Source organism: Pongo pygmaeus, chromosome 8 (assembly GCF_028885625.2).
Source record: "Pongo pygmaeus isolate AG05252 chromosome 8, NHGRI_mPonPyg2-v2.0_pri, whole genome shotgun sequence".
Taxonomy (NCBI): domain Eukaryota; kingdom Metazoa; phylum Chordata; class Mammalia; order Primates; family Hominidae; genus Pongo; species Pongo pygmaeus.
In genome coordinates this window covers 14,045,107-14,071,946 of record NC_072381.2, presented here as the reverse complement: position 1 = coordinate 14,071,946, position 26,840 = coordinate 14,045,107, and the positions used below count along the sequence as shown (strand labels likewise).

The 26,840-nt window shown below is 42.6% G+C and overlaps 1 protein-coding gene across 9 annotated transcripts in view; it reads left to right on the top strand.

Moving 5' to 3' along the window:
- Positions 1-26,840, top strand: part of FRMD4A (FERM domain containing 4A) — a 531,042-nt gene that overhangs the window by 251,518 nt on the left and 252,684 nt on the right. The window contains exon 1 of one of the 9 annotated variants that reach the window (XM_063669584.1): positions 15,004-15,059. The exons of the other annotated variants lie outside the window; for them this stretch is intronic. The gene's annotated coding sequence lies outside the window, so the exon portion shown is untranslated. Of the gene's footprint in view, positions 1-15,003; positions 15,060-26,840 lie in introns of those variants that run through there. 9 annotated transcript variants of the gene reach the window in all.

The window sequence follows — 26,840 nt, the reverse complement described above, 5'->3', positions numbered from 1 at the left end:
TCATAGATAGACAGACATGGCAGAAATAGCCAACATTTCTGTCACATGCCTCATTGTAATGATTCAGCTCTACTATGTCCTAGAGAGAGAGAAAAAAAATTACAAAGCACAGAACTTGTGGGTTTCTAAATAATTTTTAACTGGCACCATACGATGCTAATTTTGTCTCCTGTTTTGGCATTTTCTAGTCAGAAGCGGTATGATCTTGTCATTAGAATAATAAAACAGGAATTTTGCCCTCTAGTTCGAGTAGAGGCTTGAGCAAGAGGAGAGCTTTTTATTTTTAGAGCAGACTGCACTTACCTTATAGCTAGAAAATAACCACCTCTAATCTAATAAAATAAACCACCTGTATACTACTTGTATGTACTTCTACATGACCTTAAACCAGTCATTTAACCTCTCTGTGTTTTACTTTCTTCTATAAAATAAAAGGGTTAGACCACATATATTTTCTGGCTCTATAAGATCATTTAATACTTGCCATAATACATGTACTGACAGTGATCTTAAAGACCATTGCCTGTCTTTATTTACGTAGTACCTTCTTTTTTTTTTTTTTAATTCTTCACTGATTATCACCAATATAAGGGATAGACAGATGAATTGTCACTGTCATCATGAGCTGGGGCTGCAATAACAAAATACCATAGACTGAGTGGCTTAACCAACAGACATTTATTTCTCACTGTGCTGCAGGCTGGAAGTCCAAGATCAAGATGCCAGCAGATTCCATTCCTGGTGAGGGCTCCCTTCCTGGCTTGCAGACGGCCACCTTCTTGCTGTGTCCTCAGGTGGCAGAGAGAGAAAGCTCTGATCTCTCTTCTTCCTCTTCTAAGGGCACTAGTCTCAACATGTAGGCTCCACCCTTAGACCTCATCTACACCTAATCACCTACCAAAGGCCTCATCTCCAAAAACCATCACATTGGAGGTTAGGACTTCAACATATAAATTTAGGGGAGGGGAATTCAATTTAGTCCCTGGCAGTCACCATATAACATTTCTAAATTCTTAACATACAAGGAGGGAAAGGGTGCCACAAGAAACAATGTAAAATAATGTAGGAGCACTGGAACCACACTGTCTGAGTTTGAATTGCAGTTCCGTCTCTCACTAACACCAAGACTCTATTCCTTATCTGCTGCTATGGCCTGAATGTTTGTGTTCCCCAAAATTCATCTGTTGAAACCTAGCCCCCAAGGTCCTGATATTAGAAGGTGGAGCCTTTGACAGGCCATTAGGTTATGAGGGTGTGCTGAGCCCTCATGAATGGTATTAGTACCCTTACAAAAGAGGCACCAGGCCAGACATGGTGGCTCATGCCTATAATTCCAACACTTTGGGAGGCCAAGGCAGGAGGATCACTTTAGCCCAGGAGTTTGAGATCAGCCTGGGCAACATACTGAGACCTGATCTCTACAAAAATACAAAAATTAGCCAAGCATGGTGGCACGTGCATGTGGTCCCAGCTACTTAGGAGGCTGAAGTAGGAGGATCACTTGAGCCCAGAAGGTTGAGTCTTCAGTGAGTCATGATTGCACACTGCACTCCAGCCTGGGTAACAGAGTGAGACTCTGTCAAAAAAAAAAAAAGAAAGAAAGAAAAAAAAGAAAGAAAGAAGGAAGGAAGGAAGGAAAGAAAAGGAAAGGAAAGGAAAGGAAAGGAAAAAGAAAAGGAAAAGAAAAGGAAGAGTAAAAAGCCCCAGAGAGGTCCCTTGTCCTTTCTACCATGTGAGCACACAGCCAGAAGGCAGCCGTCTGCAAAGGGAAAGAGGAGCCCTCACCAAAATCCAATGGTGCTGGTGCCCTGATCTTGGGCTTCCAGAACTGTGGGAAATAAATTGCTATTATTCATAATAGAACCCACTCTATGTATTTTGCTATAGCAGCCTGAACAGACTAAGACATCTGTAAAATGGGTATGATAGGATTAAGTGAATTATGATAGGCAACATGTGTGGCGCAGTGCCTGGCAGATAGTGACAATTGATTCAATGTTAGTTGTCACCCTACTATTGAAGCACCTGTGTATAACTGGTCACATGCTTAGTGGAAGGATTAAAAAAATAATAATAAAAGCAAATATTTGAATACAAAAGTTGGCTTTCAAGCCCAAACAAACATGACATGTGTACAAAATTTTGGAATAATAGTGAATGATTTTATAAGCCAAGTGCAGGACACATGTCTAAAAAGAATGCTCCCATGGGAGAACACAGTGTTGAATTTCTGACACCCCAGTAATGACAGGAAAATACCCTTTAGACACAAGTGGTTTTCCACTATTCACCTATAAGTGTGTAGTAGAATTCAAGTGCTGTGGATTTTGGTTGCAAAAACACAATGCCCAAATTTGTATGCGACCAAAGGTTGTACTGTAATGTAGGTTCTTACTACCTAGAAAGAATTCCTATAATCACCTTAAAAGTCTGCATTCTGGATGAAAGCATTTAATACACTCTCAAAATACCCAAGTAGGATTGGGTGAAGACAGGCGGGATGTAAAGGACACCTTAAAGGCATTCAGTTCAAGAACCTTATCGTAGCTTTTGAGAGCAAGATTGTCCTAAGGAGACAAAAACACGGAGATGGGGAGGATAGCATTGAGTCAGTAGCTCCAAAGTTCTGCTTCTGCCAAAAAAATGCCTACATGCCAGAGGAATGTTAAATGCTGGACCTTTTTGTTCCATCTAACTGGTTTCGTAAAGATTTGGAGTGGCTCTGTGATTGCTTTATACGTGATGACTTTTCTCAGTTGCTGTAGACCCTTTAGTATTTTAAAAATCTTGCTCCCCTTCTAAGAGACAGGAGAGATTTAGGACTGTGGTGGGGGATATAGTTTCTGAAGTTCTCATTGGCTTCTTTGATGGTCCCTATTGTGTTATGTAAGCTGGGTCAGGCGCACATGCAATTGTGTTTGTTTGTTTGTTTTTTGAGACAGGGTCTGACTCTGTCACCCAGGCTGGAGTGCAGTGGTGCAATCTCGACTCACTGCAACCTCTGCCTCCTGGGTTCAAGCAATCCTCCTGCCTCAGCCTCCCGAGTGGCTGGGATTACAGGCACATGCTACCACACCTGGCTAATTTTTGTATTTTTAGTAAGATCAGGGTTTCATCACGTTGGCCAGGCTGGTCTCGAACTCCTAACTTCAAGCGATCCGCCCGCCTCGGCCTCCTAAAGTGCTGGGATTACAGGCTTCAGCCACCGCACCTGGCCTCAATCCAATTTTTTGAATTACTTAGAATTTTGAAATAAGTATTCCTCCATTTAATTGCTACATTTTAATTTATATAAAATTAATTTAATCCTATACAAATTAATAAAAAAATTTAATTTTATATACATTAAATTCATTTTAATTTACATATATATAATCTCACTATGAAGCATTTTCTACACTCTAAGTCCAGTGATGTTTCTGAAGGTTTGAAGATTTTTCTAAGTTTTCTTTCTCTCTTGGACCCGCCCTGCCAAATTATTCACACTGTTACTACCCAGAAATAAAGTGGGGCACGTAATTGGAAAATATAGGTATCTACTTACTTATTAACTCATTAGTACCATGATGACTGAACAGCTTCCTAAGTCAAACAATACCCAACTGCAGTATAAACAAAGTCACGGACAACTGGCTTGTTTAAAACTTATCGCGCTTGAGCAGGAGTTTTCTTTTTAACCTTTTCTGCTAAGGGACTTTCTTTTTCCTACACATCAACTGTACTTATTCATGCCCTCTCTGAAACCCACATCTCCAGTAATTACAATGAGTTTAGAAACAAGTGTGGAAGAAATTGGACCATACGATACCTTCCCCTAGGCATCTCACTAGATGTCACTTTGGAAATTAAGAAGAGCTTCCTAATTCTAGAAAGAAGCCACCAGACCACAGATGCCTGTAAATCAGCTGTGAAGACATCAGATAGAATGGTTTAGGCATAAATAGGAAATTAGGGGGGCATTTGTCATTTAAATATGTATTTGAAATCTTTTTTTTTTTTTACAAAAAACCATTTTGCTTTGTTTTATAACAGTATTGACTGGCGGGGCATGATGGCTCACGCCTGTAATCCCAGCACTTTGGGAGGCCGAGGCAGGCGGATCACTGAGGTCAGGACTTCCAGACCAGCCTGACCAACATGGCAAAACCCCATCTCTACTAAAAATATAAAAATTAGCCAAGTGTGGTGGTGCACACCTGTAATCCCAGCTACTCAGGAGGCTGAGGCAGGAGAATCACTTGAATCCGGAAGGCGGAGGTTGCAGTGAGCCGAGATCACACCACTGCGCTCCAGCCTGGGTGACAGAGTGAGACTCTCTCTCAAAAAAAAAAATTGTATTGACTGATATTCATAACAGACATGTAGCAGAGCCCAGAGCTTTGCACATAGTACTTGACTGAAAATTAGTTAAGGGAATGAATAAATAGATAAATGAACCACTCTAACATGCTGCTTTGAAAGTTCAAGTTTCTAAAATTCTACATGACTTTTATACTGCTTGTTCACAATATCAGAGCTGGGGGCTAAGATGGGGGTCATTTAGACTGGAGACGTCATTTAGCATTCATTAATTCAACAAAGGTGTATTGAGCCTAGTATGTTCCAGGCACTGTCCAAGGCTCTGGGGATACAACAGAGAACTAAACAGACCAAAGCCAGGCCTGCAAGAAACCCACATTCTAATACAGGGAAACAGACAATGGACAAATAAATAAACATACAATATAGGAAGTAATGAAAACAAAGGAGAAGAATAAATCAGTGCTAGGGAAGAGAAAGCGCTGGAGGCAGTTTTAGGTGGAGTATCTCCTTTTCAACAGCAGGTCAGCTGAATTCTCCGCATTGGGAAATGCGTGTTGACTAAGGTAATAGTGATCACTTTTTGTAGAGTGCTTTACAGCTGACAGTGCGCTTGCCCACACCACCTCCTCTGTACTTTCCTGCTGCTCTTTGAGATCCTAATACTCCCCGTGCTATCAGCAACAAAACTGAGGAGCAGAAACTGATCAGAGGGCTCACCCAAGGCCATGCACCTTGTGAGTGCCAGTGCCCAGCTGTGGCTCAGATTTCCTGTCCCCTTTGCCGGGTGTTGCAAAGAGAGGGACCTTCGGTGCCAGCCCTCCCAACTGGGGAAAGAGAAAGGGTGAGCTGTTAGGTTTGTGTCCTGCTTGGTTGCTCTTTTCTGGAGTTTGATATTTACAGTCCTTGATTTGTTTGTTTACCCCCTAGAGAGAATAAAATTACAGTGTGTGTGTATTATTAAATAAAATCTGTGGGTCGGGCATGGTGGCTCACGCCTGTAATTCCAGCACTTTGGGAGGCCAAGGCAGGTGGATTGCTTGAGGCCAGGAGTTCAAGACCAGCCTGGCCAACATGGTGAAACCCCATCTCTACTGAAAATATAAAAATTAACTGGGCATGGTGGTGCATGACTATAATCCCAGCTACTCAGGAGGCTGAGGCAGGAGAATCGCTTGAACCCAGGAGGTGGAGGTTGCAGTTGCAGTGAGCCAAGATTACGCCACTGCACTCCAGACTGGGTGACAAAGTGAGTCTCCATCTCAAAAAAAAAAAAAAAATCTGTGATGGGTATTAAGATAGAACCAGATAGAAGAATTGGGTAGAATTAAAGAATCTCCCAACAACATTAATATCCGCATGCCTATCTCTCCTGTGTTTGTCAATCCGAATCACACCCTAGCTAGGGAGCTGCATAATTTGTCACCTGACTTGGTATTCACCACACTAAAGCCACTTCTTGGTGATGAGAGTCTTTATCAGGAAGTGTGTCATCCCTGCTATACTGAAACTTTTTAAAACACTGTTTTGAGAGCCAAAACTTCGGTGAGCACACAGAGACAATTCTTTTCCTACTTAGAACAATCCAAGTATAAAACCTCAAAGCAGATTTCTCTCACACAAAGCTTTCGTTTTAAATATGCTCAGTCACTGTTTATTTCAAAGCCTTGTGAGATTATTTTTTTCTTCTGTTCCTTTCTTTTTTTGGGGGGAAATGAGTAGAATGTTTTTCTTCTTCTCCTAAAAACAAGCAAACAAATACAAAAGAAATAATCAACACATATTTACTGAAAATATGGCATGGTTTTAGTGAGGTGCTGATGTCAGCATGATTGGCATGAGACACTAGAGAAAAGTGTATATTTGAATTTACAGAGAGATTTGAATTCTACATTGTACATTGAATCTACAAAGAGAGATTTGAATTCTAGCTCTACCACACACTGGGGAACCTCAGGCAAGTTACTGAGCCTTGGAGCCTCAGGTTCCTCTTCTGTAAAATGGGAATAACACCTGCTCTGAAATGTCATTATGGGACTAGATGAAATAGAGACTGTTCAACATCTGGCATATATATTAGTCAATAAATGGCATTATTACTACACACTAGTTGGGCCTTCCCTCAAGGGCAATAAAGGCCTTGACCTGGGCTGGGATCCCCAAAATCCAGAAGGGGAATGGGTAGGGCTGGGCCTTAAGAGTAGATGTGGAAGCAAAGGAAAAGTGAGATCCAGGAGCCTCGGAATGTGAGGACCAGCCATAGACCCAAGGAAGAAGATGGGAGGCAAAGCCAAAGTGGACAATCTACAGCAGTGACCAGGCAGATGATAGAGCTGAGCGGGGCTCCCTGAGACCCATCCCTGGTGGGGAAGAGGGAATGAAACCTAAAGACTTCACAGCCAGAGCCAAGGTCAGGCAGCCACAGGTTGTAGCAGGGCTCATGGATGAAATGCTAGCTTCCATCTTGAGAGATTTTGCAGTTCCAGTTGACCTGCCGTCAGTGCCATTGCAGATCATCGCTATTTCTCCAAGTCTGTGCCTTCAGCAGTGGTGAATTCAGACAATGTTGTGTTTGTTCTCTGAATACAAATTACTAGTGTTGGGAAACCACAGTGCCTGAGCCAGCCCCCCAACTGGAGCTCTTTGTTTGCCATGCCTGGTCCCTGACTCTGAGAGCCAGAAGGGACCTCAGAGGTCAGGAGGCCAACCGCCCACAGCGGGCAGGGATCCCTGCTGCAGTGGGAGCACAGGTGGTACCCAGCCTCTGTAGGAATACTCCAGGGACAGGACACTCACCCACCGCTTCCAGAAAGCCACCTCCTTGGATAGCAGCTCTGAGTGGCACAAAGCCCTTTGTGCAGTCACCACAAAATCTGCCCACTTTTTTTTTTTTTTTTTTTTTTTTGTTGAGACGGAGTCTCGCTCTGTCCCCCAGGCTGGAGTGCAGTGGCGCGAACTTGGCTCACTGCAAGCTCTGCCTCCCGGGTTCATGCCATTCTCCTGCCTCAGCCTCCCGAGTAGCTGGGACTACAGGCGTCCGCCACCATGCCCGGCTAATTTTTTGTATTTTTAGTAGAGACAGGGTTTCACTGTGTTACCCAGGATGGTCTCGATCTCCTGACCTTGTGATCCGCCCACCTCAGCCTCCCAAAGTGCTGGGATTACAGACGTGAGCCACCGCGCCCAGCCTCACTTTTAAGCCCCGCTTCCTGACCCTTTCCGCCTAGTTGGTCCTCGTTGCATGCACCAGCACTTAACACATTTAATCTCGCAGGAAACCATGCTCCAGTTCGCTAGCCCCTGCCTTCCCACTGCTAGAGCTATTCTTTTGGGGCCTAGACATCACCATTCCCTTCAGTCATTGAAGCTGGACCTGAACACTTCCTCATCCTAAATGCTCTCACCTGGACTTAATGAAATTTGCAAACATCTGTCTTAAAATGTAGCCATAAAACAGAACACAGTACTCCCTATAATGTTGTTAATATGTCGGTCCTATTAACTCCCAGTGAGAACACTGTGGTTTGTTGTGGTTTGCTGTTATTGCTGTTGTTATTGTTGTTTTCGAGGCCAGGTCCCACTCTGTTGCCCAGGCTGGAGTGCAGTGGTGCATTCCTAGCTCACTGCAGCCTCCAACTCATGTGTTCATGCAATCCTCCTGCCTCAGCCTCATGAGTAGCTGTGATTACAGGCACACACCGCCATGCGCAAATTTTTTGTATTTTTTGTAGAGACGGGGTCTCGCTCTGTTGCCCAGTCCTGTGGTTTGTTTCATATGCTAATATTGCATGAGCTTTGGGGTCCACCACATCACACTTCAGCCTCCTATTCAGGTTGCTGCCAATGACGTTCAGGTTGTATGGGTTTTGTTTTTTTAATACTAACTGCTTTTCTCCTCCTACATGTAAGTAGTTGGTTTGTTTAAATCTTGATTCCACATTGTTAAATCCATCAGTCTCTCTTTGACCTGTTGGAGTCTTGCTTTTAAGCTAAGTTTTTGTCATTTTAAAAATTGGATTTTATAAATGCAACCAAGGGATAATAAAAGTATTTATCAGTACATAAAAATAAAAGGTCTGTAGTTCACAGAGATCAATGAAGCTCTTATTAGAATTCAGCTGTTATTATTGTTAATAATATTGAATGCCACTGATTATTGACCTTGTTAAGAATATTTATCATAGTGTTGGTAGTAGTGCTACTGCTAGTACTCATAATCAGCATATTGGATACGTTATTCATAACTTGATATATTATTTCAGAAATTGACATTCTTTGTATATGGTTATTTTGCCTGTTATAAGTCTGCCTATGATAAGGGTATACGTTTTCATCTTGACCTTTAGTAGACCGTGAGAAACTTTGTAAAATGTTTCACTGAACCCACAGCATACTCTGCCCAGTAATGCTCCCAAAGAGGAAATTAGGCCAACATGCACCCCTGGCTTTAGACAACAGAAGGCATCTGCCCATGCCTTCCTCTTCTTGAGCAGAGGCCGCAGCTGAGTGACTGCCCAGGGCTTTGACCTCAGCTGCTTCCTTTCCAGGGAGGGGGAGGGGTGTTGGTCCACAGGCAGTCAAGCCTCACCTGCCAGCCAAGCTTACCTCTCAGCTCTTCCCCCAGTCACTATGGTTGTCTCTTAGAGGCCTCTGCCTCTCCCTTTCCTCCATCCTGAGCTACAGCTCATATCCACCTAATATTCTATGTACTTATTTATTATTTATTCATTGTCAAACTCCCCCACCAGAATGCCAACTTCAGCAGTACAGGGACAGGGACTTTGGGAGTCTATTTTGTTCACTAACTGTATCCTTAGTACTAGGACTAGTACTAAGGATACAGTTACTAAGGATACCCGTTTACTAAGGATACCCCATCTACTATTACTAAGGATACAGTTACTAAGGGTACCCCATCTACTGAGGTCCTGGCATATCGCAGGAGCTCAGTAGATGTTTTGTCATATGAATGAAGGGGGATCATGAGCCTCAGGAGATGTGGCTGGACCCTTATTTGAATGTCTCCAATCCCTTTAGCACCAAAGACCCTAATGGCAGAGAAGATCAAAAGACGTGGCCTGAAGCCTGGGGATTGTGGCCTAATGAAAGAAGGATGCTTATGTTTATTGTTATTATTGAGATCTAATTCACATACCATACAATTCATCTATTGAAGTGTGCAATTCAGTGATTTGTAGTATATTCACAGTCATGCAACCATTGCCCCAATTTTACAACATCTTTACCACCCCAAAAAGAGATCCTGTACTCATAAGCTATCATCCCCACACACATTAACTCCATCCCTTTGTCCCTAGGAAAATACTGATGTACTTTTTCTATGTATAGATTTGTCTATTCTGCACATTTCATATCAGTGGACTCAGACAATATGTGATCTTTTGTAAGTGATTTGTTTCAGTTAGCGTAATGTGTTCAAGGTTCATCCATGTTGTGGCATGTGTCAGTACTTCATTTCTTTTCTGAATAATATTCTTTTTTTTTTTTTTGAAACGGAGTTTTACTCTTATTACCCAGGCTACAGTGCAACGGCGCGACCTCAGCTCACTGCAAACTCTGCCTCCTGGGTTCAAGCAGTTCTCCTGCCTCAACCTCCGGAGTAGCTAGGATTACAGGCACACACCACCACACCCAGCTAATTTTGTATTTTTAGTAGAGACGGGGTTTCACCGTGTTGGTCAGGCTGGTCTCCAACTCCTGACCTCAGGTGATCTACCTGCCTCGGCCTCCCAATGTGCTAGGATTACAGGTGTGAGCCACCACGCCCAGCCAAATAATATTCTATTATGTGGATACATCACATTTTGCTTATCTGTTCATCAGCGGATGGACATTTAGTTTCTTCCTGCTTTTGCCTATTATGTGTAACGTTACTATGAACGTTCATGTGCAAGTTTCCGTGGATATATGTTTTCATTTCTCTTGGTTATATACCCAGGCGTGGGTCACATGGTCTCTCTGTGTTTAACATTTTGAGGAACTGCCAGGCTGTTTTCCAAAGTAGCTGCACCATGTCACAGTCCCACCAGCAGTGCACAAGGGCCCTGATCCCTGCTGTTGTCCCCGATGCTGCTACCGTAGGAAGCTGCTTTTTAGTCTCATTGTTTATCTTACATTCCTTGTAAACTTTGCATTCTTTTCTATAATATAAAGGGTTCATTGTCAAAGTTAAAATATTTACTGTTGGAAAAATAAAGGAAAAACAAAAATGAGAAGCATTTGGATTGTGCATATTCATTTTGGGAAACTGGGTTGCATTAAAGAAAAGGGAAGAAAGCTGGAGCTGTCAGATTGAGTTTCTAGAAACTTTCTCTTCTCTGTTTGGGTGCTTCAGTATTTTGAGGACCTAGACTCCATAAATGTGTGGGCACAGAGTAAAAGGATTCTCTCTTTGCTTTGCATGCTTGTCCAGAAGAATCATTAAAGAGATTCCTTGAGGCCAGGCACAGTGGCTCACACCTGTAATCCTAGCAGTTTGGGAGGCCAAGGCAGGCGGATTGCTTGAGCTGAGGAGTTCAAGACCACCCTGGGTAACACAGTGAAACCCAGTCTCTACTAAAATACAAAAAATTAGCCAGGCGAGGTGGCACATGCCTGTAGTCCCAGCTATTCAGGAGGATGAGGCATGAGAATCGCTTGAACCCAGGAGGCGGAGGTTGCAGTGAGCTGAGATTGTGCCATGCACTCCAGCCAGGGCAACAGAGCAAGACTCTGTCTCCAAAATAAAAATAAAAAGAGATTCCTTGAGATACAACAAAACTGTGGCCCGTTTTTTAGGCTTCTGCAGGTGAAAATGTCAAAAAATGCATATTCTTGCAGGTGGTGAACTGAATGAACTCTGATTTGCTAGTCAATCTCTTTTAAATTCTTGAGTATCTAAAACCATTTTAGTGAAGTGAGATAAAGGAGGCTGTTTTCTATATTTTTACCCCAACACTATAGTTTTCATAATATGAACTGAACTTGGGGTTACAAAAGATTAATTGTTCACCATCAACATTTGTATTCATTTGCAGAGCTTTACTTTTTTGGAAATGATATTATCGTGTGCAGGAAAAAACATTCCTGGCTTTCCTTTGCCCTGGTTAACTGTGGAAATTCAGCTTTGAAAAAAAATTTTTGAGCCACTCTTCATGATTAATGTTATTTATTTGGATTTTTCAAAGCTGTAGTCAGGATTTTTGTTTGTCTGTATTTGTTTTCCTTGAAGAAAACTAGTAATTCATCTATGAGTTTGAAAACTCCACATAGGACTTTCCCTGGCTGAGAAGGAAAAGGATATGCCTAGAATATGATTTTTAAGTCAAATTTCAGAGGCTGTTTTCATTTTCTTAATAATTTCCCTTAAAAGACAAGTTTTCAAACCACTAGATTTTTTTTTTTTTTTCATGAAACTCCCAGAGGCTTAACAGGATGGTGTTGGTGAATGATGCCGTGGTTTCTGGTACATGCACGGGGCAAAATGTTCCGATGCAGCTGTGTGTCATTGCTGGGTGCCAGCTGTGTGCATAATTGTTTATTGGTTCCAGTTGATATTGTGCTCAATAAAACACTCACATATTTGTGGAAAAAAAAATCTTTATCAGTTATTTTCCCATCAAATCCTTTGCAAATTAAAATATATTCAACAATTTTCATCAGCATACATTTAGCAAAAGAAAAGTAAATGAAGAAATTAACAAATCTGCTTTCTGCAGGGTGAAGAACCAAGTTAGCCTGTGTCCCAGTTAACCATTGCTAAGTAACAAACCATCGCAAAATATAATAGCTTAAAATAACCAGCATTTATGTAGCTCATGATTGCACGTGTTGGTAATCCGGGTGGGGCTCAGCAAGGCAGTTCTCCTCTCCCTCATGCATCTGTGGTCAGTCGCAAGTCAAGTGGACGACACTGCTGATGTCAGCTGGGCTCTCTCCCCTCTCTGAGGCCTGGGCTGAGATAACTAGGCTGCCTCAGCTTTGATCCACCTGCTCTCATCTTCCAGCAGGTTAGCCCAGGCTTGTTCACATGGCAGCTAGGCAGTCTTCCATAAGATCAAATTGAAGCATCAAAGTCCTTTGGAGACTTAAATTTTGAAGTAGCATATTATCACTCCTGCATTTTATTGGCCAAGACAAACCAGAAGACCAGCCCAGATTCAAGTGGAAGAAAAATAGATTTCACTTCTAGACATCACTCCACGGTCACATTACAAAGCCGTGGAACAGGAAGGCATGAGAGATAGTGGCCATTTTTTACAATGTTTCACAACATATTTCATGGCTGTCCAAGAATGTATTAAGAACACATTAAAATAGGCCATGTTGTAGTATCCTTTAATTACAGTGCTTTTTTATATACCTCAAATTCGTCTTTTGGACTTAGAAGAGATTGGCCATATCTATAACAAAGGACTTTTTCAAATTTTCTCTTTCGACATGAGTTGCATGTTTCTGGCAATTCTGAAGCAGATCTTAAAGAACACTCCACAACTTGTGTTTGGGTTTTCATTTTAGTTTTCTTAGGCAAGACTTCCTCCTTTTTAGTTGCAAAATAAATAAAATGGTTTTTCTTCAAAATTTTTTATTATGAGTTTTTAAATGGCATTGCGACAGTGTTAAGTTTGGGCAATTTCTGTTTATTTTATTACACAAGAGACACCATGGTTTAGAATTGTTCGTACATCCATAATAATTAACTCATCTTTTAAATAAGCACCTAAGAACATCTGACACCTTTTGGATTAGTAATTACTGTTTATTTTGAATTCATTTGTGGTTATCTTATGTTTCCATGCTGGTTTCAACCATTGACTCAAAAACCAAAATTATTGCAATTGCAAAGGTAAAGAAAGAAAGGTACTGTGGGTGTTAAGAAATGGGAACGTTTATACGTTACTGATGGGAATGGAAATTTGTTCGATTACTTCAGACAGCAAATTGGCAATACCTAGTAAAGACACACACCCTACAAAAAGCAATTTTATTTCCAAATGTTTATCCTAGAGAAAATCTCACACACTACAAAGGAGACATGTACAAAGACAGTCCTTGCACCCTTTCACGCTTTTATTCATTTACTCGGCAAGTATTTATTAAGCACATACTGTGTCTCACATAGCAGAAGACAAAACAAAAATCCTGCCTGCAAAGGGCTTACATTCCAGAGGAAAAAGATATGTAGTGAACAAAATTAATAAGGAAATATATTGCAGGTAAACTGATGATAAGGGCTGTGAAAAAAAGAGAGTAAAAAAGAATAGGAAGTGTTGGGGAGGAGGCTAAAACTGTAAATAGGCTGTACAGCAATGGCCTCACTGAGAATGTCACAATTAGAGTTGCAGATTTAACAAATACAAATAGAAGATTCCCACATAAATTTTAGATAATCAGTGAATTTTTTGTTAGGGTAAGTATATCCCATATAGCACTTGGGGTATACTTATATTACACATGAACTTGTTGTTTATCTGAAATTCAAATTTAACTAGATATCCTTTCTTTTCTCTGGCAATGCTACTGATAACTGAGAAAAAACATGGGAAGAAGAGGGAGCAAATTAAGTGGACATGTTGAGAAGGTCATCAAATGAATGAATTCCCGGAAGAGGAGCTCGGCAGGCAGAGGAACCGCTAGGAGCAAAGGCCCTGGCTGTTTGTAAATAGTGAACACTTAGACATAACTTGTCCCTCAGCAGGAGAACATAGACACATCCTGTGGTATATTTGCACCATGGAATCCAATAAATGGATGAAATCCAAAAACACTCATATTGATAAATCTCAAAAACATGATGTCGAATGGAAAATAAGTTGGGAAAAGATAAATCTGTTCTGGCTGCATTTCTGTAAGGTTGAAAAACACACAAAACAGTGTATACTGCTTATGCTACATTCATATGCAAAGGACAGAAACAAATAGGGAATGCTAGAGACCTACTTTAGGAGACTATCAACTTCTGGGGAGGGAATAGGGAGGGAAGGAAAAAGGATGAGAGGCACGGCTTTAGCATTCTCTCTCTCTCTCGCTTTCAATAAGCAAATAAGATAAAGTGTTTAACTTTAATGGTAGTTACATAGCAGTCTAATATATTATCTGTGCTTTTCTTTTTTTCTTCTTTTTTTTTTTTTTTAGATGGAGTTTCCCTCTTCTTTCCCAGGCTGGAGTGCAGTGGCACCATCTTGACTCACTGCAACCTCCGCCTCCAGGGTTCAAGGGATTCTCCTGCCTCAGCCTCCTGAGTAGCTGGGATTACAGGTGCGCAACACCATGCCTGGCTAATTTTGTATTTTTAGTAGAGACGGGATTTTACCATGTTGGTCAGGCTGGTTGCGAACTCCTGACCCCAGGTGATCCGCCTGCCTCGGCCTCCCAAAGTGCTAGGATTACAGATGTGAGCCACTGTACCCGGCTTATCTGTGCTTTTTTTTTTTTTTTAAGTGACTTTAAAATTTAAAAACCCAGAATTTTAGGTACTTTTGTATTATGAGGAACTCACTACTGTAGGAAGCAACTTATGAGTGTGTAAATATTTGATCTAGCAGCAACTTTCCACTGATCCTGGCAGGTGACAGCTCTCAGTGAACAGCGCTCATAACCTAAAGTGAGAAGCTGTATATTCTCATTGTGAATGTCCCACAGAGTCACTAGGAGCCATTGGGCAGGCCAGGAACTTACTGCCTGTTTCCTCATCTGTCAGGTGGAGGTGTTGACACAAGCCTTGAACCCTCAACAAATAAGACAACAGCCACATAGTGCCTGTAAGTATTGTAAGAATCAGCGGTTGTGGCATTTCATTTTGTCTGATCTGGGACCCGCTGTGGATTTCCCTTTGAACTGAACATTGCAACTTTCTTGGTATAGACTTTTGGCAAGTTACTTAATGTTCCTGAGCCTCGATTTCTGGATCTATACAATTGGAATTAACAAGACCTACCGTGCAGTCTTGCTGCAGATTATAGATAATGCACATAATATGCACAGCACCGCCCAACAGATAATAGATATTATTATTATTACTGTTATTATTAGCTGATCATAGCTTAGGTTATAACCATTTCCAAAAGAATTTCCTTTGTGAGAACAGACTTAGACAACTCAGGCGCATTTTCTATTTTTCTCTACAGACTACCTTCTGATGTAAAATAGAATTTTGGTTCTAACTCCTTAAAAAATGGAGTGAAACGGGCTCTCCATCAGTTTTTGGCGGTGTTGTCAGTGACTTGCTGAGTGACGTAGGGCTGCAAGGGCCTGAGAAGGTAGAAGGAACCAGAAGTTGACCTATGGGCATGGATAATACTGCGCCACAGAGTTGAGGACGAGACACAGCAACACCTCAGGGGTAAATGCTGAAGTTCAGAGCAAGCACCTTTAGATGTGACTGACGGGCATTCCCATGGGAAGGCAAACAGTGCACCCTCAATTGCTGAAAGGTTGTGGGCTATTTAAATGAATTTGAATTCACTCCTAAGTTATTCACACATGAGCAGGGTGAACATCTCTGCAAGGAGCATACACTTGGTGCACTCAGAGGACAGGGATGGAATTGGAATGTAGGGCACAATTATTTAGGACAAGACTGTTTCCTATGATTAACTTACAAGATGTAATTCACCCGGGGTCTCATTAAAGCTCACAGTGGTTACCTATGAGGCTTAAACCAAGGATTGACATCTAACATAGTGGAGAAGATGGTATTGTATACAGACAAAAGCTGCCAGACTTCACGCCCTTTGTGGAAGCTGATAATGGAAATAATACCATAGCATATATTTTATTTAACATGTACTGTGTGCCAAAAACTCCCTCTTTATACATTACACAATGCAACCCTCATAGTATGCCTATGAGTAGGAATCTGAGATGAAGAAAAGGTTAGAACTCACTAGCCTAAGGTTACACCACTAGTAAGCTGTTGGTTGGTGGTTCAAACCTCAGGAGTCAGCTACCATAGCCTGTACTGCTGTCCACTGTGTTATTGCACTCTGTGTCTTTGGGAAGGAAAGTGGATTAAACACCAGTTTCAGCCTGCTATATAGACAGATAAAAAAAGGCCCTTCTGGAAGATTCAAGCTGACCTGTTCAAAGTCACACAGGGAGGAGGAGCAGAATCAGAGATGTGACTGTGATTGCCATGAGGGTTATGTTGAAAATTAACAGAATCCATAAGTAGCTGCATTCTAATACACACCAAGAAGGATGCCAGGGTCCCAGACTGGGGGCTGCAGAGGCTCAGCCTATGCCTCATCATGGGGCTCGGCCCTGTTGACCCAGAACATTTCCAGGTGTTTGCAGGGCTCTGCGCGGGTGCCATGATTCTGATTTCAAGGGGTGGCAGAAATGTTCTGTGGCTGAACATGATTTTTGGTGCTTAAACTTCCAATTCTTTCCTCAAGGTTCTCCTCCCCTCCACCAGTAACCAATCTGAGACTTCCTACTGCAAGCCCTTTATCAACCCATGCCTCCTTTTGCTCAAAATTAAGCCATGATGGAAAAAACGGAATGCACTTTGGAGGTCTTAAAAATTGACTTGGATTCAAATCTGCCTCCTTCTAGGTATAGACTTTTGGCCAGTTACTTAGTGTTTCTGAGCCTCGATTTCTGAATCTATACAATGGGAATTAACAAGACCTACAGTGCTGTGTTGCTGCAAAGATTATAGATGATGCGTGTAATGTGCATGGCACCACTCAACAAATAGTAGATATTATTATTATTATCACTATTATTATTAGCTGATCATATTAATAGTTTAGGTTATAACCATTTCCAAGGGAATTTCCTTTGTAAAGAGCACAAGGGGTGTTCTCTGAAGATTTGAAAGGTACTTTCCTTTCTCTTCACTATGTATTTCCTCTTGTACTGAGAACTTGATTTCACTTTTGAGAAAAAATCTGTGCCTACCTTCCCAAAACCACACAAAGAAGTTAAAAGTATATAAACAAAGGAAGAACCTTAGATCTCTAAGAGCCAACATGAAAACAATGCGGAGTTTACAAAGGAGAGACTAGAGAGAGATGGAAGCATGTTTGTTTCAAGATCTAATAGAAACTAGACCTGCTCTATTATTAAGACCTTTTATTAGGCCCCCTCAAAAGCTTTCAGGAGTCTTCAAAATGCATTGCAGGTATCCCCAAAAAAGTGGGCTTTGGTGTTGGGGCCAGTGTTGCAACTGGTCCTCGTTCATTTATGAGAAACAGCCGTCACAGTTCCAGACTTTAAGGAAGGTTGCCTTCCTTAAAACAGTTTTAAGGAGTCGCACATTAACACTGGTCAAATGCTGTTTTCTTCTTTTTTTTTTTTTTTGAGACAGAGTCTCACTCTATCGCCCAGGCTGGAGTGCAGTGGCAAGATCTCAGCTCACTGCAACCTCCGCCTCCCGGGTTCAAGCGATTCTCCTGCCTCAGCCTCCTGGGTAGCTGGGATTGTAGGCAACCACCACCACACCGGCTAATTTTTGTATTTTTTAGTAGAGACAGGGTTTTGCCATGTTGGCCAGGTTGGTCTCAAAACTCCTGACCTCAGGTGATCCTCCTGCCTCGGCCTCCCAAACTGCTGGGATTACAAATGCTGCTTTCTACCATCACTGACTCCCCTGCTTTTTATTAGCAGGATGGATTTCACTGTAAAAATCTATTGGGTTCTGATCACAATGCTTGGCTAAAAGAAAGTGATAAAGTGAAATTAAATACCGTACACTGTGTACAGGTGAAAACATTTTGAGGATCTGGAATACAAGAAAATTATTAAAACAAAAAGCACTGCCATGATGCCTATCTTTGAAGAATTCTTGACGGAGAGCAGTATAAAGACAGATGCAAAGGTGGTGATGAAAACGTGCTGAGCGTAGAGATGCGCGTGGGTTATTTAGGGCACGGGAGAGGGGAACCTCGGGGAAGGCTTCCCGGGGAATGAGGCGTCTGAGGGGAGCTGGAAGAGTGAGTGGGAGTTAACCAGGTGTCAGGGAGGACGGGAGGGTTTTCTGCGCAGATGTACAGCCGTGCGAAAGCAAGTAGGCAAGAAGCACAGGGGCCTGTGGGAGCTTCTTGGCTGGGAGGCGAAACGCCAGCAGGAAATAGTGGTTGGTGAGGCCAGACAGACAGGCAGGCCCTATTTTCAACTGGACTGTAGGCAAAAGGGGACAAAGGCCACTTCCGCATCTGTTCACTGTCGTGTCCCAGCCCCCACCAGTGCCTGGTGATGAACAAATGCCAGGGAGCTTCGGCTTCACTCTGGGTGTGAGAGATATTTAGATATTTCAGAAGTGGAGCGACACGATTATATTTCATTTTAGATAGGGAGGCAATCGGTTAGGAAGCATTTCCATCAGAATTAAGTTCTTAAAACTGCAATTCTACATCCAAGAATGTCCATTCATTCATTTTATTCACTCATCAGACAATTTTTTTTTTTTAAGAGACAGGCTGTCGCTCTGTCACCCAGGCTGGAGTATAGTGGCATGGTCCTATCTCACTGCAGCCTCCAATGCCTGGGTTGACACCATCTTCCCACTTCTGCCTCTAGGGTAGCTGGGACCACAGGCACATGTCACCACCACACCCTGGCTATTTTTTTTTTTTTTTTATTTTAGAGATGGGGGTCTTGCTATGTTGCCCAGGCTGGTCTCAAACTCTTGGCCTTAAGTGATCCTCATGCCTCAGCCTCCTGAGTAGCTGAGACTACAGGCGTGCATCACTACACCTGGCTAATTTTTTTTAAAAAAATTTTTTGTAGAGCTGGAGTCTTGCTATGTTGCCCAGGCCGGTCTCAAACTCCTGGCCTAGAGTGATCCTCCTGCCTTCACCTTCCAAAGTGCTGGAATTACAGGCATGAGCCACCATGCAAGGCCTCAACAAATATCTATTGAATGTTTAGTATGTTCCAAAGACTGTTCTAGGCTCAGGAGATTTAGCAAAAAGCCAAATGGACGCAAATCCCTGCACTCGTGGGAAGGACAGGTAATAAAACAAACAGCTAAGTAAATAAATTGTACAGTCTGTTAGAAGGCAAAAGAAAGAATGGAGACAAACTAGGAAAGGGATTAGGAACAGGGGGAGCAGGAGGCGGGCAGGTGAGAGGAGTTGCTATTTTTAAGAAAGGTGGTTAGAAAAGATCTCACTAATAAGGGTACATCTGAGCAGGGACCTGAAAAGGTAAGAGCTTGATTCCTACTGGTATCTGGAGGAGGGCCTTCCAAGCAGAGGGAAGTGCAAAGGCCCTGGGGCTAGCACAAGCCTAAAGACAACAGGGTGCCCAGAGCAGAGTAAAAGCGAAGAGGTAGGAAAATTGTGCTGAGTGTAAGCGCCAATCAGCAGGATCAATATCTTTGGAATCTGTTAAAAATGTAAATTATTACACCCTAACCCAAGCTAAGAATCAGAGACCTGGGTTGCAAACAGGAGTGGGGGTAACACTCAAGAATCTATTGTTTCGTGGTTTTTTTTTTTTTTTGAGACCGCATCTCACTCTGTCACCCAGGCTGGAGTGCAGTGGCATGATCTTGGTTCACTGCAATCTCCACCTCCCGGGTTCAAGCAGTCCTCCTGCCTCAGACTCCCAAGTAGCTGGGATTACAAATGTGTGCCACCACACCTAGCTATTTTTTTGTATTTTAGTAAAGATGGGATTTCACCATGTTGGCCAGGCTGGTCTTGAACTCCTGACCTCAAGTGATCTGCCTGCCTCGGCCTCCCAAGGTGCTGGGATTACAGGTGTGAGCCACTGTGCCCGGCCCAGGAATCTATTTTGACTGGTCTTCCAGGGGATTCTCATGTTGGCTCAATTGGCTCTTCTCTCTCTCTCTCTCTCTCTCTCTCTCTCTCTCTCTCTCTCCAGCATTTTGCCTAACCATCAATTTCCATAAGTCTAAATGCCCTCCATGTATAGATATCTCCAACTTTTTTATTGTCCATGCAGAGAGATCTCTCTAAATGTTAACCTTTTGTACCCAATCCCATCTCAACAAATAAGCCTAGGCTGGCACAGTGGCTCATGCCTGTAATCCCAACACTTTGGGAGGCCAAGGCATGAGGATCACTTGAGTTCAAGACCAGCCTGGGCCACTTAGCAAGACCCCATCTTTAAAAAAAAATGTAAAAATAAAAATTAGCCAGGTCTAGTGGTACATGCCTGTAGCCCCAGCTACTCAGGAGGCTGAGACAGGAGGATCACTTGAGCTCAGGAGTTCAAGGTTACAGTGAGCTATGATCACGCCACTGTACTCCAGCCTGGATGACAGTATGAGACCCTGTCTCTAAAACAAACAAATATATAAAAAATTAAATAGCCTATCTTCTTATTTAGTGAAATCAGAACCCTAGAAATTTGATAGCCTGAACCATATTATTCTTTATTAATACATTATTTGCTATTATAATTTGGAGTAGGTCTGACTTCTATGGGGTGGCAGGAGAAATCATTGTCTCCCAAGTCATCACTGGGGGCCAGTTTCCTGCCCTGTCCCAGCTCTGAGAAGCTGACTCACCTGTTCTCCCTGGGGCTGGGAGGTCCTGGGACTCTTACTTCCTGCTCTGGCCCATCCTTTCAATATAGTCCTATTGCTCACTTGGGAGATTGGTAGATTGATGTCACTTGCACATAAACCTTCACAATAATCGATGTTACAATAGGAAAAGGAATATTTGCTGAAAATGTTTTCCATTCTTTTTTGTTTTTTGAGATGAAGTCTCACTCTGTTGCCCAGGCTGGAGTGCAGTGGCATGATCTCAGCTCACTGCAACCTCCACCTCCTGGGCTCAAGAGATTCTTATGCCTCAGCCTCCTGAGTAGCTGGGATTACAGGCACCTGCCAATACGCCTGGCTAATTTTTGTATTTTCAGTAGAGATGAGGTTTCACCATGTTGGCCAGGCTGGTCTCAAACTCCTGACCTCAATTGATCCACCCACCTCGACCTCCCAAAGTCCTGGGATTACAGGCATGAGCCACCACGCCCGGCTCTATTTTTATTAATACATATTTCTGAGTAAATAAACAAAAAAGGCTTGGGGAGAGAGCTAGCCAAAGGTACTTGAGTGTACTTAGAATGTTAACCAATTTTATACTGTGGTACTCGCTGGAATGCAGGTACTCCCAGGGGCTCCAAGGTACTTTAATTAGCTTGTGATGTTTTGATTGATTCTTGTCTGTGTTTCAGAAAGCCTTGCTCTGGGTTTTTGTTGCCGTGAGTTGCAGTCTAAATCATGATTCCCAGCCAGGAAAAATAATAACCAACTATCTAATGTAATGAGAACCCAACAAAACTATAAAACTCGGTTATTTCAAATGACAGAGCTGTTGGTGAAAAAATAACAAAATAAAACACAGTCATTGGATAATTTCTTCATATACCCCGGGGACCCTGGTTTTAAGTACTTGATCGCAGGCCACGTATGAGAGGAGATAGAATTATCCCTTTTTGATTGAAGTGGCTCAGAATTGGCCTCTAATTGACCTGGGAGTAGGAAGCAAAAAGGATTGGGTATAAAAATATAATAGGGTTCACTTGAAACCAGCCAAGCACTTTAACCTGCCCCAGAGGGATCTCTCTCCATTTTTAAAACCTGCTTGACATATGAAAGGAAAAGTTGCCAGTGTTATTCACTATAAACCCAGAAAATGGAATGTAAAGCTATGTCCATATGGTGTAGGTTAGGAACTGATGGAACGACACAGGAGACTATCAATTCCCAGGTGTCTTCCGCTGTAACTGGGACTCCATCCATGGTTAATAGTGAATACAAAGTAATTCTGCGGCCATGTTGCCTGTGACCGCCAGTGTATTTCATGTGTACAGCCTGTGGCAGGCAAGCATGGACAATAAGAGCTCAAGCCTCCAAAGGATGACTCTGGGTTCAAATCTGATCAGCAGAGTCCCCTCAGGCATGTGGCTTCGTTTTCTTTTTTGTTATAGAGACAGGGTCTCGTTCTGGCACCCAGGCTGGAATGCAGTGGTGTGATCATAGCTCACTGCAGCCTCAAACTGCTGGACTGAAGCAATCCTCCCACCTCAGTCTGCCAGAAAAAGTGCTGGAGTTACAGGTGTGAGCCACCACACCTGGCCCACTTCACCTTTTTACATCCCAAGTTCCTTGTCTGTAGAAAAGGGATAGAACAGTTTCCACTTCATAGGAATCCCATGATGATTAAATTAAAGTTTGGAAAGCTCTAGCACTGCCTAATACAGAGTACATACTCACCACAATGTTAGTTGTTCATTATTATCAGTTGTGTGGTTTTGGAAACAATATGTGTTGAACCCATAGTCTTCATAAGGCTGGCAATAGATATTATCAGGCTTATTTTATTTTGTTTTATAAACAGGGTCTTGCTCTGTCACCCAGGCTGGAGTGCAGTTGTGAGATCACAAACTTCTGAGCTCAAGTGATCCTCCCACTGCATCCTCCCAAGTAGCTGAGACTACAGGTGCAAACCCAGCTAATTTTTAAATTTTTTTTGTAGAGACGGGTCTCGCTATGTAGCCCAGGCTGGCCTCAAATTCCTAGCCTCAAGTGATCCTCCCACCTCGGCCCTCCAAAGAGCTGGGATTACAGGTGTGAGCCACTGTGCCCAGCTCCCAGGCTCATTTTAAAGGTGACAAACAGCTTCAATAAGAGGCTCATTCAAGGTTGCCCTGGAAAAGGAGTCCAAGACTGCCCAATGGTATTAGCTCCAAGGACAGGATTATACAACCCAGCTTCAGGTCCTCCCTTACCTTGTCTCCTGTCCTCAGCTCGGCAGGTGCACAAAGGCTTGAGTGGGAGAGATCTTTCTCCACCAACAGTGAGACCCTCACAAAGATCAGAGCTAAGCCATCGTCTCTTAATTGTCCCATGTATCCTCCAAGCTGGTCAGAGAAGCTGTGACTCAAATCCTAGAGTTAAGAACCTGGCACTTGTTATTAATGGAGAAGACAAAATTTTTGCTCCCTCACTTTGGGCATACACACAAAATTACGTTAATTTATTTCTCTAAACCCAATTAAATTTGACTACATCCTCACTCATGGGGATGGCAAGAATTTACATCCTCTTCCCTCTCTCTCAGGCCACCTTGGACCTCTAAACAGGGAAGTGGTCTCTTGTTATCAATTTTTTTTTTTGAGATGGAGTCTCTCTCTGTCACCCAGACTGGAGTACAGTGGTGCAATCTCAGCTCACTGCAACCTCCACCTCCTGGGTTCAAGTAATTCTCCTGTCTCAGCCCCCCGAGTAGCTGGGACTACAGGCACGCCCCACCACACCCAGCTGACTTTTATCTTTTTAGTAGAGACTGGCTTTCACTGTATTATCCAGGCTGGTCTCAAACTCCTGACCTCAGGTGATCCGTCCACCTCAGCCTCCCAAACTGCTGGGATTACAGGCATGAGACACCGCACCCAGCCTCTTGTCATCAGTCTAATAGAGTTGCCACTAAGGTGCTTGGGGCAAAAGGACTGGCCGTTCATTTTGAGGCCAGACTCCAACCCTCTTGACTGAACTCCAGGATCCTTTGCTGTGCCTAAGACACATATCTTAGTTTTTGGTTTTTTTTTTTTTGAGTCAGAGTCTCTGTCTGTTGCTCAGGCTGGAGTGCAATGACGGATCTCGGCTCACTGCAGCCTCCGCCTCCCGGGTTCAAGCAATTCTCCTGCCTCAGCCTCCCGAGTAGCTGGGATCACAGGCAGCTGCAACCACACCTGGCTAATTTTTTGTATTTTTAGTAGAGACGGGGTTTCACCATGTTGACCAGGCTGGTCTTGAACTGCTGACCTCAGGTGATCCACTTCACTTGGAATCCCAAAGTGCTGGGATTACAGGCGTGAGCCACTGCACCTATGTGTCTAAATTCTAAGACACATATCTTAGAATTTAGCTCCCAACTCACAGGCCATGCACTGGCCTATCAGGTTGCCTGCCCACTCTTGAGGCACTCAGCAGGCATAGGGTCTCATGTCATCTGCCCATCATGTAGAGATGTTCTCTCTTCCTTCTTTTGGGGGTGCTATCACCCTTCTCCATCCCTTCCTACCTCCCCCATTTCCAAACCTCAGAGCACCTCTCCTCTCTTTAAGAGTTCAGCTCTTTCCAAAATAAAGCTCCTTCAGTCTGTGTAAGAGAAGCAAGTGTTACCCCAGGTATTCAGCTCTCCAAATCCTGCTGACCCACTGAAATAACAAAAAGAAAAGTATTTCTGCTGCTTCTTTCTTCTCCGGCAAGGACAGCAAAACACAAGGCAAAGGCCCATAAACCAGGCTGCCATGTTTCTCTTTTCAGAAAGAGTCTTCGAAAAGTATTAAACTCAAGCTGAAAATGGAAGCCCTCTAAATTCTTTAATCACAACTACACGTTAGGGCTGGTCAGCAAACCAACACTTTGCAAAAGATTCTTTGATTCATAGCCACTTATGCCTAGTGTTCCATTTTTGGAATGCCATGTAACTGAACAATGGGACATAATAAAAATTTTCTCTCTTCAAATTCTTGTTTCTTGAATTTTTCTAGGTAATATATATGAATTTCACGCAAAAATTCAAAAATTTGCAACCTCAGGCATAAACGGGTTAAACCTTTGCAAGTAGCTGCCTGAATTCTCAGTGTAGAATCGGCTACTCTTTGGGGAACAGACCATTGTGAAGTTTTGACTGGCAAAGCTTTGCATCTGTCAATTCCAAGGATAACCACTGGTGAAACAGGAAATCTATTTCTTTCATGTTTTCATTTCCAGGTAACTTAAGTTCCAATTTTATTTTATTCATCAAGTTTTACCATGACGTATTTCTTTTCTTTCTTTTTTTTTTTTAACTTCAAGTTCTGAGACACATGTGCAGAACTTGCAGGTTTGTTACATAGGTATAATGTGCCATGGTGATTTGCTGAACCTATTAACCCATCATCTAGGTTTTAAGCCCCGCATGCATTAGGTATTTGTCCTAATGCTCTCCCTCCCCTTGCCCCTCAGCCCCTGACAGGCCCCTGTGTGTGATGTTCCCCTCCCTGTGTCCATGTGTTCTCATTATTAAACTCCCACTTATGAGTGAGAACATGCGGTGTTTGTTTTTCTGTTCCTGTGTTAGTTTGCTGAGAATCATGGCTTCCAGCTTCATCCACGTCTCTGCAAAGGACATGAACTCATTCTTTTTTATGGCTGCATAGTATTCCATGGCGTATATGTGCCACATTTTCTTTATCCAGTCTATCATTGATGAGCATTTGGGTTGGTTCTAAGTCTTTGCTATTGTAAATAGTGCTGCAATAAACATATATGTGCATGTGTCTTTATAGTAGAATGATGTATAATCCTTTGGGTATATACCAAGTAATGGGTTTGCTGGGTCAAGTGGGATTTCTGGTTCTAGATCCTTGAGGAATTGCCACACTGTCTTCCACAATGGTTGAACTAGTTTACACTCCCACCAACAGTGTAAAAGCGTTCCTGTTTCACCACAGCCTTGCCAGCACCTGTTGTTTCCTGACTTTTTAATAATCGCCATGCTAACTGGCATGAGATGGTATCTCATTGTGGTTTTGATTTGCATTTCTCTGATGACCAGTGATGACGAGCTTTTTTTCATATGTTTGTTGGCCACATAAATGTCTTCTTTTGAGAAGTGTCTGTTCATATCCTTTTCCCACTTTCTGATGGGCTTGTTTGTTTTTTTCTTGTAAATTTGTTTAAGTTCCTTGTAGATTCTGGATATTGGACCTTTGTCAGATGGGTAGATTGCAAAAATTTTCTCCCATTCTGTAGGTTGCCTGTTCACTCTGATGATAGTTTCTTTTGCTGTGCAGAAGCTCTTTAGTTTGATTAGATCCCATTTGTCAATTTTGTTGCAATTGCTTTTGGTGTTTTAGTCATCATGACCTATTTCTGTTAGTACTTCAAATTCTTCAAATACAGCTTTTCTTCCCTCAATTCCTATTTATTCCCAGTCCAGGCCCCCAAGCACAAAAGGTTTTGGGAGGGGTAAAGAGATCTTGTGCCAGGTACTAGTTCTGGTTGTGGGGATACAGTGAAAACATGGCACATACATACCATGGAATACTATGCAGCCTTAAAAAAAGAATGACATCATATCCTTTGCAGGGACATGGATGGAGCTGTAGGCCATTATCCTTAGCAAGCTAACACAGGAGGAAACCAAATTCTGCATGTTCTCATTTATAAATGGGAGTTAAACGACGAGAACAGATGGACACATAGAGGGGAACAACACACGATGGGGCTTGTCACAGGGTAGAGGGTGAGAGGAGGGAGAGGATCTGGAAAAATAACTAATGGGTAATAGGCTTAATACCTCAATGACAAAATAATTTATACTACAAACCTCTATGACGCTTGTTTACCTATGCAACAAACCTGCACGTGTACCCCTGAACTTAAATATGATTTTTTTAAAAAGCCCCAAAAGGTTTATGCTTATTCAGCCAGACCCTGTTCTAAGTGCTTTACATATATTAACTCATTTAGTCCTCATAACAGCCCTACAAGGTAGGCAATATTATTGTCCCCATTTCATAGATGAGTGTTCTCAACTGAGGCACAGAGAGGTTAAGAAACTTGCCTA